The sequence below is a fragment of the Sus scrofa genome, chromosome 16 (assembly GCF_000003025.6).
Source record: "Sus scrofa isolate TJ Tabasco breed Duroc chromosome 16, Sscrofa11.1, whole genome shotgun sequence".
Classification (NCBI taxonomy): domain Eukaryota; kingdom Metazoa; phylum Chordata; class Mammalia; order Artiodactyla; family Suidae; genus Sus; species Sus scrofa.
Genome location: NC_010458.4, coordinates 23,186,442 through 23,203,036, shown reverse-complemented (window position 1 = coordinate 23,203,036; position 16,595 = coordinate 23,186,442). Strand labels below are relative to the sequence as shown.

The window sequence follows — 16,595 nt, the reverse complement described above, 5'->3', positions numbered from 1 at the left end:
CTATTCTGGGTCTTTTGTGCTTCCAAACAAACTTTAAGATAGTTTGTTCGAGTTCTATGAAAAATGTCCTTGGTAATTTGATAGGGATTGCATTGAATCTGTAGATTGCCTTAGGTAGTATAATCATTTTGATAATATTAACTCTTCCAATCCACGAGCATGGTATATCTTTCCATCTATTTGTGTCATCTTTGATTTCTTTCATCAGTGTCTTATAATTTTCAGAGTATAGGTCTTTTGTCTCTTTAGGTATGTTTACTCCTAGGTATTTTATTCTTTTGGATGTGATGGTAAACAGGATTGCTTCCCTGATTTCTCTTTCTGCTCTTTCATTGTTAGTGTACAGAAATGCCATCGATTTCCATGCATTAATTTTGTATCCTGCGACTTTGCCAAATTTGTGGATGAGCTCTAACAGTTTTCTGGTAGAGTCTTTAGGATTCTCTACGTATAGTGTCATGTCATCTGCAAATAGGGATAGTTTTACTTCTTCTTTTCCAATTTGGATTCCTTTTATTTCTTTTACTTCTCTGATTGCCATGGCTAGGACTTCCATAACTATGTTGAAGAGTAGTGGCGAGAGCGGACATCCCTATCTTGTTCCTGATCTCAGTGGGAATTCTTTCAGCTTTTCACAATTGAGAATGATGTTTGCTGTGGGTCTGTCATATATGGCCTTTATTATGTTGAGGTAGGTTCCCGTTATGCCCACTTTCTGAAGGGTTTTTATCAGAAATGGTGTTGGATTTTGTCAAAGGCTATTTCCGCATCTATTGAGAGGATCATATGGTTTTTATTCTTCAGTTTGTTAATGTGTATCACACTGATGGATTTGTGGATATTGAAGAACCCTTGCATCCCTGGGATAAATCCCACTTGATCATGATGTACAATCCTTTTAATGTATTGTTGGATGTGGTTTGCTAGTATTTTGTGGAGGATTTTTGCATCGATGTTCATCAGTGAAACTGGCCTGTAGTTTTCTTTTTTTGTGGTATCTTTGTCTGGTTTTGGTATCAGGGTGATGGTGGCCTCATAGAATGAGTTTGGGAGTGTCCCTTCCTCTGCAATTTTTTGAAATAATTTCAGAAGGATAGGTGTGAGCTCTTCTCTAAATGTTTGATAGAATTTGCCTGTGAAGCCATCTTTGGTTTGTTGGAAGTTTTTTAATCACAGTTTCAATTTAAGTTCTTGTGATGGGTCCATTCATCTTTTCTGTTTCATCTTGGTTTAGTCTTGGAAGATTGTACTTTTCTAAGAATTTGTCCATTTCTTGTAGGTTTTCCATTTTACTGGCATATAGTTGCATATCGTAGTCTCTTATGATCCTTTGTATTTCTGTGGTGTCCATTGTTACTTCTCCTCTTTCACTTCAAATTTTATTGATTTGAGTCCTCTCTCTTTTTTGCTTGATAAGTCTGGCTAAGGGTTTATCAATTTTGTTGATCTTTTCAAAGAACCAGCTTTTTGTTTCACTGATCTTTTCTATGGTTTTCTTTGTTTCTATTTCATTGATTTCTGCTCTGATCTTTATGATTTCTTTCCTTCTACTAACTTTAGGTCTTGCCTGTTCTCTCTCAAGCTGCTTTAGATGTAAAGTTAGCTTGTTTATTTGAGCTTTTTCTTGTTTCCTGAGGTGGGCTTGTTTTGCTATAAACTTTCCTCTTAGAATGGCTTTTGCTGCATCCCATAGGTTTTGGAGTGTGGTATTTTCGTTGTCATTTGCTTCTAGGTATTTTTTAATTTCCCTTTGCTTTCTTCAGTGATCCATTGGTTGTTTAGTAGCATGTTGTTTAGTCTCCACGTGTTTGTGTTTTTTGCAGTTTTTTTCTTGTTGTTGATTTCCAGTTCTATAGTGTTGTGGTCAGAAAAGAGGCTTGATACGATTTCAATTTTCTTAAAGTTACCGAGGTTGGATTTGTAGCCAAGGATGTGATCAATCTTAGAGAATGTTCCATGTGCACTTGAGAAGAATGTGTATTCTGTTGCTTTTGGATGAAATGTCCTATAAATATCTATTAAGTCCATCTGGTTTAATGCTAATTCAGGGCCTGTGTTTCCTTACTGATTTTCTGTCTGGTTGATCTGTCCATTGCTGTCAGTGGGGTGTTAAAGTCCCCAGTATTATTGTGTTATTGTTGATTTGTCCTTTTAAGGTTGTTAGCAGTTGCCTTATATATTCTGGTGAACCTGTGTTGGGTGCATAGATATTTAAAATTGTTATATCTTCTTCTTGGATTGATCCTTTGATCATTATGTAATGACCATTTTGTCCCTTAAAATAGTCTTCATTTTAAAGTCTATTTTGTCTGATATGAGTATTGCTACTCCAGCTTTCTTTTGATCCCCGTTTGCGTTAAATATTTTCTTCCATCTTCTCACTTTCAATTTGTATGTGTCCCTAGAAGTGAAGTGGGTCTCTTGAAGACAGCATATATATGGGTCTTGTTTTTGTATCCATTCAGCCAGTCCATGTCTTTTGGTTGGGGTATTTAGTCCATTAACATTTAAGGCAATTATTGACATGTATGTTCTTATGCCATCATATTAATTGCTTTGGATTTGTTTTTGTTGCACTTTTTTCTTTCCTTCTTCTCTTGTCTCTTCTCTTCTGGTTTGATGACTATCTTTAGTGTTGTATTTGAGTTGATTTTTCTTTGTTTGTGTATCAATTGTAGATTTTTGGTTTGCAGTTATTCTAGAGTTCTGATATAAGAGTCTCTATGTATATGAGATTGTTTTAAGTTGTTGTTCTCTTAATTGCAAGTTCATCTCCACTGTCCTGAATTTGTACCCACCTCTTCTCATGATTTCTGATTTTGGTGGTATAATTGTGCATGGATGATTTCTTATCTTTATGCATAGATACCTTTACTGGTGAGCCTTGTCATATGTGGCATTTTTGTTTTCTGTTGCTGTCTTGTCTTTTCTGCCTAGAGAAGTTCCTTTGCATTTGTTGTAAGGCTGGTTTAGTGTTGCTGAATTCTCTCAGCTTTTGCTTATTTGTGAAGGTTTTGCTTTCTTCTTCAAATCTGAATGAGAGCCTTGCTGGGTAAAGTAATCTTGGTTGGAGGTTTTTTCCTTTCATCATGTGAAGTATATCATGCCACTCCCTTCTGGCCTGCAGAGTTTCTGCTGAAAAATCTGCCGATAACCTTATTGGGGTTCCCTTGTATATTACTTGTTTCTTTTCCCTAGCTGCTTTCAAGATTTTCTCTTTGTCTTTAATTTTGGTCAGTTTGATTAATATGTGTCTTGGGGTATTCCTCCTTGGGTCTATTTTATATGGTACTCATTGTGCTTCCAGGATTTGAGTGAGTGGTTCCTTTCCTATGTTAGGGAAGTTTTTGGCTATTATCTCTTGGAATATTTTTTCTGTCCCCCTCTCTCTCTCTTCTCCTCTGGCACCCCTATAATACAGATGTTGGTGCGTTTAACGTTGTCCCAGAGTTCTCTGAGATTCTCTTCATTTGTTTTCAATCTTTTATCTCTTTTCTGTTCTGCATCCATAATTCCTACTAATCTGTCCTCCACCTTGCTTATTCGTTCTTCTGCCTCCTGTATTCTGCTGTTAGCTGCTTCTAGTGAATTTTTTATTTCAGTTATTGTATTTTGCATCTCTTCTTGTTTAAATTTTATATCTTGAATCTCTTTGTCAGTGTTTCCTGTAAGTTATCCATCTTTGCCTCCAGTTTATTTCCAATGCTTGCATCATCTTCAGCATCAACAGTCTAAAGTCTTTTTCCTGGAGGCTAAGAATCTCCTCACCACTTAGCTGATTTTCTGGGGTTTTTCCTTTCTCCCTCATCTGAGTTATAGTTCTCTGTCTTTTCATTTTTATAGGTGTTTGGTGTGGTGACCTTTTCACAGATAATAGAGTTGTAGCCCCTCTTACTTCTGACGTCTGCCCCCCTTGTGACTGAAGTCAGTATGGGGGCTTGCTGTAGGGTTCCTGATGGGAGGGGCTGATGCCTGCCCACTGGTAGGTGGATTCTAATCCCTCTGTTGGGTGGGGCTTAGTCTGTGGATGGGATTAGAGGCACCTTTGCCTAAGGGGTTTTTAGGCAGCCTGTTTGCCTGTTTACTGAGGGGTGGGGCTGTGATCCCACCTGCCTTGTTGTTTGCCCTGGGGCTTCTCAGCCTGACTGATGTGTGAGGCCAGATTTTCCCAAAAAGGCCACTCCAGAGCAAGGCATACTGCTGAATATTCCCAAGAGCTTTGCCACCAATGTTCTTCCCTCACAACAAGCCTCGTTCACCCTGTTTTCCCAGGATGTCCTTCAAGAACTGCAGTCAGGTTTGACCCAGATTCCTATGGAGACTTTGCTTTGTCCTGGGACCCAGTGCATGTGAAAGTCCGCATGCACCTTTTAAGAATGGGGTCTCCATTTCCCCCAGTCCTGTGGAGCTCCTGCGCACAAGCCCCGCTGGCCTTCAATGCCAGATGCTCCAGGGGCTCTTTCTCCCAGTGCCAGATCCCCACACGTGAGAGTCTGATGTGGGGCTCAGAACTCTTACTCCTGTAGGTGAGTCTCTGTGAACCAGTTAGTTTCCAGTCTGTGGGGCTTCCCACCTGAGAGGTATGGGGTTGTTTATATTGTGAAATCTCCCCTCCCATCTCTTTATGTGGCCTCCTCTTTTTCTTCTGGAGTAGGATATCTTTTTTAAGGTTTCCAGTCCATTTGGGTGGAGATTTCTCAGTATTTAGTTGTGAATTTTGTTGTTTTAGGAGAGAAGTTGAGCTCCAGTCCTTCTATTCCACCATCTTAATCCCTGCTCCTCTTGAGTCTTTGATTAGTGAACACAAAGAGTGTTTAGCCAGTACAAAGATGAGACATCTAGACTCTGGATCCTGATAGCCTAGATCTGAATCTAGCTCCAGCACTCTATTTGTCAGGGAAAGGGCTATAATTAACAAATAAACCCCCAAATCTCAGCAATTAAACATAACACAGGTTTACTGCTCATTCAGGTACAGTAAACACAGGTTTACTGCTCACTCAGGTGCTTTTGGCTAGGAAGCCCAGCTCCATGCAGCTACTCAGGGATTCAGGCTCTTTTCATCCCACAGCCTTGCCAGCACCCAGGGCCTGCAAATCAGCAGGTCAGGGAAGAGTGATCATGGCCTGGAGTTGTGTATCTTTCTCACTCACTAGCCATGGACCAGACTGAGTTACATGGTCTCATAGGGGAGGCTGGGAAGTGTAGTCTAACTGTAGCCCAGAGGGGAAAGGAAACTAGTCTGATGAACAAACTCAGACTCTACCATATTTGCTGACTTAAGAAAGTTCCTAACAATAGGGTCCTACTCTATGGCACAGGAAACTATATTCAATAGCCTATGATAAACTATAATGGAAAAGAATATTAAAAAAAAAAAGATAGTATAACTGAATCACTTTGCTGTGCAAAAGAATTTAACATAGCATTATAAATCAATATACTTCAACAAAAAAAAAGGAAAAACTCTACCTTAGATGAAAGAAAAAGAAAGTTCTTATATTTTATGCTTTCTGTTTTCATGTGTATATGTTGCTTCTTTCCCTGTTAATTGAGTATATTAGTCAGGGGCCTCCAGAGAAATAACATGACATATGAGTGTATATGTGTCTGTTTATGTGTGTGTGTATATATATATAGAGAGAGAGAGAGTGAGAGAGACAGAAACAGAGAGATAAAGACAGAAAGACTGATTCATTTTAAGGAATTGGTTTATGTGACTGTTGAAGTCAGCAAGTCTGAAATCAGAGGAGAGTGGCAGGCAAGAATTTTACAATTCAAATCTGAGTCTAAAGGCACTCTGAAGGTAAAATTCCTTCTTTGAGTATTCTCAGAAGTTCAAGGCCTTCAACTGATTAGATGTGGCCCATCACATTATGGCGGTACTCTGCTTTTCTCAACGTCTACTGATATCGATGTTACTCTCATCTCAAAAACACCATAATAGCAACATCGAGACTAATGTATAACCAAATGTCTGGGTACTGTGGCCCAGCCAAGTTAGTACATAAAATTAACCATTACCATGGGTAGGATATATTAATATTATAAAGCACCAAGACCATACTTGGGACTTAGAAACTCTGTAAAAATCAGTTTACTGTCACTACTGTAGTTGCTTTACCATCATCACTACTACTAATTGAGGCCTGAACACAGCCTTACACCAAACCAACACCCCAGCAACTCCCCTAGACTACCCCATTGAACCACCTAGGGAATGACTGACCTAGAAGGGGCTTATCTTAGACAAATGTTCCATTTTTTTTTTTCAAAACACTTTCCCATATACTGTCTCACCCAGGCCTTCACTCAATCTATGAAGTAGGCAGCACCACATTATTTCTACTATTCCTGTTTCAGAGCTGAGGTTCCCCGGGTATGGCTGCCCTCCCACCACCCCTACCTCCGTTCCTAATCTGTGCCCCATCCCACCCTCCTCCTCCAGAACGGTCTAGGAGAGTCATCCCTGCCCTGCGTGGGAGATGCCTTTCTTCTAATCTGACTGCAGTCTGATGATACATTAGAGTCCCAAGAAGTCACATGTCACAAGTGTTGGGTAGGATTAATTCAAATACTCCATTCTTACTTCCCTTTAGGATGGCACGAATGAAGTAGATGTCTGTAGACAGATTTCTTGGGGAACCTAATTCACCATTTAAAGCATTTAAACTATTATTTCCACAGGAAAACAGACCCCATGATTCAAGAAATAAATGTAAGAACTAACTTTTGGAATAGGCCTCTCTTTATACACTTGGATTTCCTGCATGAGGGCTGACACCAGGGCTGCCATGACGCACAGCTGGGAGGCAGAGTTTGTCTTTAGTCTCCTTCCACTCCTTGTGTTCCAGGCCTCACCCTTCTGCAGCATCTGTTTTCTTCAGCATCACTTATACCAAATAAATAGGACCAGAGCAAAAGCCAAAAGTCTGGGTATCAGACTTGGCTCTGCCCTAACCAGTGTGTGACCTCAGACAAGTCTTTCACTTTGGATCCTTTGACTGTAAGTCAAGGAGGGGTAGATAAACTCATGGTGGGTTGCCTTTCAACTTTGCTGTTGCTCAAGCCTCTACTGTGCCCCCTGCTTCCCGTGGGGTGGGGTGGGGGAGCTGGTTGCCAGATGCCTGCTCACTGAAACTCACCCAGCTTCCTCCCCTCCCACCTAGTGGTTCTGACGTCTCCAAGGGCATTGATAATGACCCACCTCAAAGCCTTCAACACACAAAAGAACCTCCTGCTAATGGTGGGAGTTTAGGCATAGAGCCACCCTACTGGAAGTTCTTTCAAGATAATTGCCCCTTCACTCTATCCACTGGGTACCAGCACACTCTGCACTGTCTCCGGCGGGCTGGGATTATGCACCCAGCCGCCCAGGGCTGGAGAGAATGTTTACACAGGCTGGAACGAAGGGGTAACAGGAGCCACATGGAGTTCAGAGGAGAGAGTCATTCAATCGCAGACATTGCCCCTCAAAACCCAAAGCCTTAGAGGGCAAATTATTTCAGCTGCCTGAGCTGGTGCGCTTTACCATGCAGTTGGTGCAGAGCCTCCTGCCCGGCGAGAAGCACGATCTCCTCTCCCCAAGGACACTGGTGACCCCCATGGAACCCTTTCTCCCTGACCTGTGTGCTGGCCAATCATGCTCTTCTGAAACCAGATACTGAGAGGCCAGACCTGTGCATAGCAAAAGAGGCCGCCCTGGCTCACTAATCCAATGAGAGGATAGCTTTACACAGGGCACATAGCGTTCCCCTCAGCCCATAATGCCTGCATGTGTCTGGGGGTGGCCTTGCTGTGAAATACCCAAGACAAATCTAAGCCTGCTGAGAAGTCACCCACTTCTGTTAACCCTGAGCAAAATAAGTCATGCAGGGTGTAGTGTGACACAGGCCTGTGAGTTCTGAGACTAAGGGTTTGGTCTAGTTTCTAGGACTCACTTAATAGGTGACCTAAGACAAATCATCTCAATGCTATGGGATCTTTGGGCTTTAGGATCCTATCAGCAGGACCACACTCTACCACAGCCATGATATTCTTTCCTTCCACTATTTCTCTCCAAAGGAAGAAAGTTTAAAAAACACAAAAACAAATGAAAAACAAACCGTGGCTACCTTGCATGTACCAGTAGAACATTTCAATCCTCCCACTAACCCAATGACGCAAATATGATTATCCTCACTTTGCAGATGAGGAAACATGCTTTCAGGGAGGGCTATGGTAGGTATGGATTGGCCTGTACCCTCCCCAAATTCATAAGCTGAAGCACTAACAAGAGTGTGACTGTATTCAGATGTAGGGTTTTTAGGAGGTGATTAAGGTTCAGGGAGGTCAAGAGGGTGGAACCCTAATCCCATGGACTGATGTCTTATAAGAAGAAGACAAAAGTCCGCCCCTCCCCACATGCACAGAAGAAAGGCCAGATGAGAACAGAGCGAGGCAGCGCCTGCCAGAGCACAAGCTCAGAAAATATGTTCGACTGATGACTTCATGACATTCATTTGCACCTGAATAGTGAACGTGAACCTCAAAATGATCTCCGGGCTTAGGAAGTTTGAAAACAGTTTTTAATCTGCTATGGCTTCATGAAGAAGTCACTCCATACTTTGATTTGAGGAATGACAGCCATAAACCATTCAACTAGAACTGGAAAATTACATATTTCTGAAAGAGTTATTTTTTAAACTAGCTATCACCCTGAAATTTTCTTTAATGTTAGTTCCAGGGTAGTGATGCCACTAACACTGAGATAATCAACAGAAAGCAGACTTCATGGGTTTACAATACCTACCATCATCCCTTCTATTTATTTTTTATCACATTTTCCTTTGGTCAGGGTAGAGAATAATTGAGACTATCACTTATGTTATAATTCATAAAACTTACTTACCTAGATGTTTTGGCAGCATGTAACATTATGCAGGAAACCCCCCACCCGAAAGTTACAAAACAGTGTGCACTAAAAGCTACCATCTATTTATAAAATAGAAAAAAATTACACATACACATAAATATCTATGCATGTATCTATATCTATACATATATATACCTATACATATATTATCTATATATACATATGCATTTGCCTATACCTGAACAAAATATTCCTGAAAGGATTCACCAAAACACAGAACTTGGTTATCTCTAGTGAGAAGAATTTGGAAAATAGGAAGAGACTTTTTAGAAGGTTTTGTTGTATGTTTTTAAAATTATTATTAACTATGCTATTGAGGTAAAGCATGCAAATCTTAAGCGAAAAGCTCAAAGAATTTTTACATAAATATTCACCCATATAACTATAACCTGAATAGAAACACAGAACATTTCCAGAACCCCAGAAGACACCCCCTGCCTCCTAGGCAGTCAATAGCCAGACGTGAAAGTCAACCGCCCTTCTGACCTAGATCACAATATAGATGGACTCATACAGTATACATTCTCTCATGTCTGGCTTCTTTCATTGGACATTATGTCTATGAGATTCTTCCACATTGTTGCATGTGGCAGTCCTTTTTCATTACCACACAATATTCCATTATATATGAATATGTGATGTATCAATATACCATAGTTTGTATATCTACTGTTATTGTTAGATATTTCATTGCTTTCAGTTTTGAGATATTATGCATAAAAGCTGCTATTCTGTAGTATTCTTTTAGTATTCTAGAAGTCTTTTGATGGATTTAGAAGTACTCATTTCCAAGAACTGTTAGATCTACAAGGTAAAGGTATTTTGGCTTTAGTTGATATTTGCAAGTAGGTTTTCCAAGCGTTTGTACCCATTTACACTCCCATCATCTGTAGGTGAGAGTTCCAACTAGTTGCTCCATATCATTGCCAACATTTGGTATTGTTAAAGGGAAAATTTTAGCAAGAATATTTTCAATATATGTCCTTCTGCACCTTTCATTTCATTTCATTTCATTTTATTCTTTGCTTTTTAGGGCTGCATATGTGGGATATAGAAATTCCCAGGCTAGAGGTCAAATTGGAGCTGCAGCTGCTGGCCTATACCACAAGCCACAGCAATGTGGGATGTGAGTCGTGCCTGTGACCTACCCCATAGCTCATGGCAATGCTAGATGCTTGACCCACTGAGTGAGGCCAGGGATTGAACCCACATCCTCATGGATACTAGTTGGGTTTGTAACCCTCTGAGACACAATGGGAAATCCCTGCACCTTTTGATTTTAAACCATATTCACATAGTGCCTATTCATAATTAATAGTAAAATAGAACATGGATACTTAAAAAATGAAAGACATAAGTTGGCAAAAAATCATTTCATTTATCTTTCCTTAATATAGATGAATGGCTAGCAGCTCTCCAGATATGGAGTACAGAAATGGAACCAATGCAGTGATGTTACCAGGGCATTTAAACATTTGCCAGTTGTCTTAAAAAGGAACCAAAAACTCTAAAGAGAACAGAGAAGAGAAAAAAAAATAATGTAACACTAACCAGAAAACACATATGCCGAAGTTCCCATTGTGGCGCAGTGGTTAACGAATCTGACTAGGAACCATGAGGTTGCGGGCTCGATCCCTGCCCTTGCTCAGTGGGTTAATGATCCGGCGTTGCCGTGAGCTGTGGTGTAGGTCGCAGATGCGGCTCAGATCCCGTGTTGTTGTGGCTCTGGCGTAGGCCGGTGGCTGCAGCTCTGATTCGACCCCTAGCCTGGGAACCTCCATATGCCGCTGGAACAGCCCAAGAAATGGCAAAAAAAAAAAAAAAAAAAAAAAAAAAAAAAGGAAAACATATATGCCATGGGAAAGATCCCCAGAGAATTCTCCATCAAGAGGTCCTAATAACAGAAAATGCTGGTGCATCATCTCCTCAATAAATTCCATCTATTTTCTCGATTTTGGTCTGGTCATGAGGTCATATCCACCATTTTCCTCATCCATAAAACGGGGGTGCAGTGTTATCCAAATGTACCTATTCAGCATTTTGAGCATCTTCGACAATCCACGCGTATTGACATAGGACACATTAAAGCAAATAAGACACCATCCTCACTCTCAAGCACACCGTGACTCTAATGAGGGAGAAAGACAGGCAAAATCAGAGAGGGTGATAAGTGTTATAACCCAGATATCCCCAGGGTACTGAGGGAGCAAAGGAAACACAGCTAAACTAGATTCATGAAGCAGAAAGATCGTCAGAGAAAACTTGGGCTGGGTTTTGCAGGATGAATGGTAATGAGTTAAATAGAAAAGGAGGAAGAGTGTACCAGGCAGACAGGACAGCATATGCAAAGGCATGGAAGCATAGAAAAATCAGATAGCTTTAGGAATTTTAATTTTTCAAGGACAAATAAAAGAGTATGTTTCTGATGGAGATGGTAATGGGGGGAGGGGCAGAGATGGAGAAGGGAAATAAATCATTCTAGACCTTGATTCCTAAGCTAAGAAATTTCAACTTCATCCTGAAACCTGTAGTAGACCATGGAATATTTTAAGAAGAGAAGGAATCTGGATGCCACTTATTTGGACAGAGAACCAGAGGGGGAAAAAAAGAAGTAAATAAGAGAGAAACAGGAAAAGAGGGAATCATAGAAAGCAGGAAAGGTAAGAAAAGTAAAGAGAAGAGAAGGTAGGAAAGAAGGAATTGGACCTTTTTAAAAATTGTTAAAACATAGGAGAGTATTTTCATGACTTTGGAGCAGGCAGAAAGTTCTTAAAGAGGACACAAAAAATATTAAACTAAAATTGACACATTAGACAACATTAAAGTTAGTTTAGAGCATCTGTTCATCAAAAGACATTATCAAGAGAATTAAAAAGCAACTCCACAGGGGAAAAGATATTTGTAATTAGGCACATCTGACAAAGGACTCAGATTCAGAAAAACTTTCATAAATCAATAAGAAAATAGGAGTTCCCGTCGTGGCGCAGTGGTTAACGAATCCGACTAGGAACCATGAGGTTGCGGGTTTGATCCCTGCCCTTGCTCAGTGGGTGAAGGATCCGGCGTTGCCGTGAGCTGTGGTGTAGGTCGCAGATACGGCTCGGATCCCGTGTTGCTGTGGCTCTGGCATAGGCTGGCAGCTACAGCTCCGATTCGACCCCTAGCCTGGGAACCTCCATATGCCGTGGGAGCGGCCCAAGAAATGGCAAAAAGACAAAAAAAAAAAAAAAAAAAAAAAAGAAAGAAAAGAAAATAACAGACAACCCAATAAAAAAAGTATAGACAACTCACAAAGTAAGCTATCCAAATAGCCAACAAGCAAGGGAAAGATTCTCAACTCCATTAGCCGTCAGAGAAATGCAAACTAAAATCACATGAGGAGTTCCCTGGTGGCTCGACAGGTTAAAGATCAGGTTAAGGTCCCTGCTGTGGTTTGAATCACTGCTGTGGCATGAGTTCAATCCCTGGCTGAGGAACTTCTGTAAGCTGTGGGCAGAGCCAAAAAAAAAAAAAAAAACCCACACCACATGAATATTATTACACATTCACCATAATGGCTGAAATGAATAAGATCATTTTCAGAATCTACTAAAGCTGAGTATATATTCCCTATGCCTCATTAATTCTACTCCTAGGTATACATCCTAGAAGGTACCAAGATGTTCATAAGAGCACTATTGGAACTAGTCAAGCCCAAATGCCCTCGGTAGTTGAATGAGGAATAATTTGTGATATATTCATAAAAATGGGATACTTTACAGCAATAAGAACAAACGATCTACAAGAACATGCAAAAATAGGGATGAATGTCGTAAACATAATGATATACAAAGGAGCTAAGTACAAAAGATTAGATCTTTACAATTCCACTTCTATAAAGTGCCAAAAGAGACAGTTATTCTATATTGTTGGAATCAAGATAGAAGTTATCTAGGGGAAAGGTAACATTAAACTCATGGAAAATAGGAAGGATCTATAGGCAGAAAATACATTAATATTTATTTATTTATCTATTTATTGCTTTTAAGGGCCGCACTTGTGGCACATGGAAGTTCCCAGGCTAGAGGTTGCATTGGAGCTGCAACTGCTGGCCTACGTCATAGCCACAGCAACTCTGGAACCAAACCGCCTCTGCGACCTATGCCACAGCTCAGGGTAATGCACCGAGCTAGGCCAGAGATCCAACCCGCATCCTCATGGATACTAGTCAGGTTCCTAACCTGTTGAGCCACAATGGGAACTCCAAAATTTTTGAGTGAATCTCAAGATTCTTTAGGGTTTTATTCAGTATTTGCACTTCTCGCTCATAGTATTTGGGGGCACCGATAAGATGACTATCTAAGGAGGAAGATCTGGGGTAGGGAGAGGACCCAAGAATGGCAGGATATTATACCTCTCCTCTCAATAGCCACAGAATCTAAAATTTTCCAATTAGTGGCTATTTCCTTTGGGTTAACAACTTTCCTTCCCAGACAGAGGAAAAGAGAATCCAGCCTGCCACCCTCCGCTGGTGAGATGCAGAGCTGTTTCCCTTACGTATCCTACAGGAGCAGCTTGTGTGGCTGCAGGGCCCTGTGACTTGCCCTCTGTAAGTGCTGCTGGGAACCCTACTGAGTTGTCAGGCTGAGAAAGAGGCAGAAACCACCTGAGACATGAGAAATGCCAAGGACCTTAAAAGATCACGGCACCAGTGAACCTCACGGTTGAGTGTGGCCACAGGATGCCCTGGCTAATGGGAGAAACCACAGGAAGACTTAGGAGGTGGTGTCCACAAAAGCAGAATCTACAAGCATCCCTCTCTGCCACCTCCTAGGAGGCTTTGGCACCAAGAAGTCTCTTCCAGGAGCATTGGCACGATCAGTGGAAGGAAGCGCAGACCAGAGAAGCCCCATTACCCAAGATCTTTACCGCTGTTACCATCCTGGCTGAGTCATCTGCAATGTCCAAAAAGAGGCTACAAGGAGATGGCCCGTCTTGGAACATGTATGTCCTGGTGGAGGGAGGACAGTCATGCCTCATCAGGAAATGGGGTGACATTGGAGGCTCAGAAATGCTGTGTTTAGTCTATAAGCTGCAAGAGCCTAACTGTCCAACATCCAGGGCAGAAGGCAACCTGAAAAGGCTGGGTTACATCAGGCTGCTTCAAGCGCTTTCAACCACGACTCACAAAAGAAATACATTTTACATGGAAACCCAATAAACACACACACAAAGCTGAGCTATCATCAATTGCAAGATACCCCATAATGTTCCACTGAGAAAGAAAACAAATATTCTCTAAAATAAAACTTACTCTGATTTAAGAGATTTATAATGAAAAAAAAATGTCTTAGATGGAAGGATGTATCTTGGATGGACTATAGAGAAAATCTCAAGCAACAATACCAGCCTTTATTAGGTGTAGTCCACTTTGGTACTTACAATTCTTTTTTTTTTTTTTTTTTGTCTTTTTGCCATTTCTTGGGCCGCTCCCACGGCATATGGAGGTTCCCAGGCTAGGGGTCTAATCGGAGCTGTAGCCACCAGCCTATGTCAGAGCCACAGCAACGCAGATCCGAGCCACACTGCACCTACACCACAGCCACGCAACGCCGGATCATTAACCCACTGAGCAAGGGCAGGGATCGAGCCCGCAACCTCATGGTTCCTAGTCGGATTCGTTAACCACTGCGCCACGATGGGAACTCCTATTCTATTCTATTAAATGTCATTTCCCCCAAAAAACACTGGTAATGATGCATTAAATTGATTTCAAATCCGTTAATGGGTGACAACCTATAATTTGAAAAACAGTGGTTTAGAATTAAGGAATGGGACTTCTGGATATTTCTATTGAGAACTCCAAAGAGTTTAAATGAATCTACTGGTGGAACCATGGAATCTGAGTGGTAATTACGGTACACTATATTGATACCCATCTCTGGGCTGAATTACCTAGAAGCCCCAGGCAGACCAGTGTGTAGATACTGCTATGGGAATAGCTCAAGACACTGGTGCTGTGCTGTGGATGTGCACTGCTATAATTAAGCCGCGAACTATGTCAGCCAGGGCATTTCTGAGAGCTGATTCCTGCATGCCTCCTGTATGTTGTAAGGTATGTGTCCAAAATTAGAGTGACCAAAAGCCCCTAAAAAAGTGCAATAATCCTTCCCTGTAACACCCTTGCCCGGGGTGTTAGGTTACTATTTATAAACGTGTTTGAAGAGGGAAAATAAAAACTTGTTTTATAAGTTCTTACAGATCCAAGCCTCATGGCCAATCAGAATGCTACTTTGGTGCCATCATTACCCTCATAAATTTTGCGGTCGTATCTGTTCCATTCACATGAGAGCCCAGAGAGAATCAGACAAGGGGTTTTGTAGTTGGCCTTGCTTGAACACTTTGCTATGCACCGAGCATCATTTGAGGGAGATGTAAGTTGAGGCGCACGGAACACTGAATGATTTTCTGTGGGAATTACAGACAAGCAGAACATTTCTCAAGAGTTTAACCAGAAGGTTAAAGTGTGGGGCTTCATAAACAGACAATTAGAGCTTTTATTGACAAAAAAAAAAAAAAAAAAAAAAGGTTTCCCCTCTCTCTGGCAGATCAGGCCCATTGCTATTTGCTTGAAGCTAAGATCTTTTTTTTTTTTTTTTTTCCCTTCACCAATGGCATATGAAAGTTCCTGGGCCAGGGATGGAATCCAAGCTGCAGCTTTGACAGATGCCACAGGTGCAGCAATGTTGGATCCTTAACCCATTGCACCACAGTGGGAACTCTAAAGCTAAGATCTTCTTGACTATTTGGAACCATAGCAGTGGATGGTTGGGCTGGTAGATACCGCTCTTCTGATATTGGTTGTTCACTGCATGACAGCCCCCTGTCCTTGTGATGTATTTATGTCTCAACCTTAGGGAAATTGGTCAGAAGGCAGAAGGGAACCTTAGCAAAGACTGAAGATACAAGGAGACAGCAGAGAACACGGAGATGCCAGGTGCTTTCAAGCAACAGCCTGCTCTGATAAAATGAAGCCTGGTTGAGCCCTTGGACTACAGCAGCTCTTGTAAGAAGCAGACAAGTAACAGATGAGAACACTGACATAATACTTCCAGGAGGTCCATGCAAGAATTAGTAGCTTTCTTTATTCTTTAATATTTGTTTTAGCTCTCCTTTGTTAATGTCACCCTGCTTCTCATAAAGCCTGAACATATGAATAGCACATACCCATGATTATCTGAAATGTGATTGTTTTGGATCCTTGACTCACCTCACTCTATGTTTTGCCTTTGGTCCCAGCCAAGAGGATAACTTGAAGCTGAGATCCAGCTTGCAATCCTTTGTCCACTGTATGTCCTGACACAAGGCTTCTTTGCTTGAGGGGAGAGGCCTCTTTTTGAGTTTGCACTAAGAGGCCATATGGGTTAGTGAAGGCCCTATAAATGGGGAGAGAAGAGGTGAGACAGTCATTAGCTCTCCATATTTCAGCTCTATCATAAGAACATGCAAAGTTGGATGAAGGCTCAGATTTCTAGATTAAAACACCAATTGATTCCACAGAGCTGGCTGATATTTGGGCAGAGTTAAGAGTGATAGGCAATTTAAATAAGTGTTACCGTAAGAATAATAATCAGGAGTTCCCACTGTGGCTCAGCTGGTTAAGGACACAATGTAATCTCCGTAAGGATGAGGGTTTGATCCC

The 16,595-nt window shown here is 41.3% G+C and overlaps 1 long non-coding RNA gene across 2 annotated transcripts in view; it reads right to left on the bottom strand.

Moving 5' to 3' along the window:
• The window catches only part of LOC102167058, an 88,146-nt gene that overhangs the window by 31,983 nt on the left and 39,568 nt on the right, over positions 1-16,595 (bottom strand). For both annotated transcript variants that reach the window (XR_002339720.1, XR_002339721.1), the window contains exon 2: positions 16,164-16,329. This is a non-coding gene — a long non-coding RNA (uncharacterized LOC102167058). The remainder of the gene's footprint in view (positions 1-16,163; positions 16,330-16,595) is intronic.